Raw genomic sequence first — 720 nt, 5'->3', positions numbered from 1 at the left:
CATTACTGGTGATTGGAATGCAAAGGTTGGAAACAAAGAGGAAACATATATAGAAAATATGGTCTTGGTGATAGAAACGATTTTGGAGATGGCATGAAAGAATTTTGCAAGGCCAATGACTTCTTCATTGCAAATATCTTTTTAAAATAACATAAAAGATGATAATAGACATGGATCTCACCAGATGGAGTACAGAGAAATCAAATTGACAATATTTGTGCAAAGAGACAGTGAAAAAGCTCCATATCATCAGGCCAAACAAGGCCAGGAGCAGACTGGGGAATGGACTATCAATTGGTCATAAGCACATTCAGGCTGAAGCTGAGGAAACAAGTCCATGAGAGCCAAAATAGGACGTCAAACATATCCCAACTGGACTTAGAGATCATCGGACGAACAAATTTGATGCATTAGACACTAAAGACCAAAGACCCGAAGAGTTGTGGGATGACATCAAAAACATCATACAGGAAGAAAGCAAAAAGGTCATTAAGACACGAAAGTAGGAAAAGACCATAATGGATGTCAGAAGAGACTTAGAAACTTGTTCTCCAGCGTAGAGATGCTAAAGCTAATGGAAGAAGTGAGGAGGTAAAAGAGCTGAACGGAAAATTTCAAAGGTTAGCTTGAGAAGAAAAAGTCAAATATTATAACGAAATGTGCAAAGACCTGGAGTTAAAACCAAACACGCTCAGCATTTCTCAAGCTGAGGGAACTGAA

Source organism: Chrysochloris asiatica, unplaced genomic scaffold, assembly GCF_000296735.1.
Source record: "Chrysochloris asiatica unplaced genomic scaffold, ChrAsi1.0 scaffold00409, whole genome shotgun sequence".
NCBI classification, from domain to species: Eukaryota; Metazoa; Chordata; class Mammalia; order Afrosoricida; family Chrysochloridae; genus Chrysochloris; species Chrysochloris asiatica.
The sequence above is the reverse complement of the archived record's forward strand: the minus strand, read 5'-3'. Positions refer to the sequence as shown.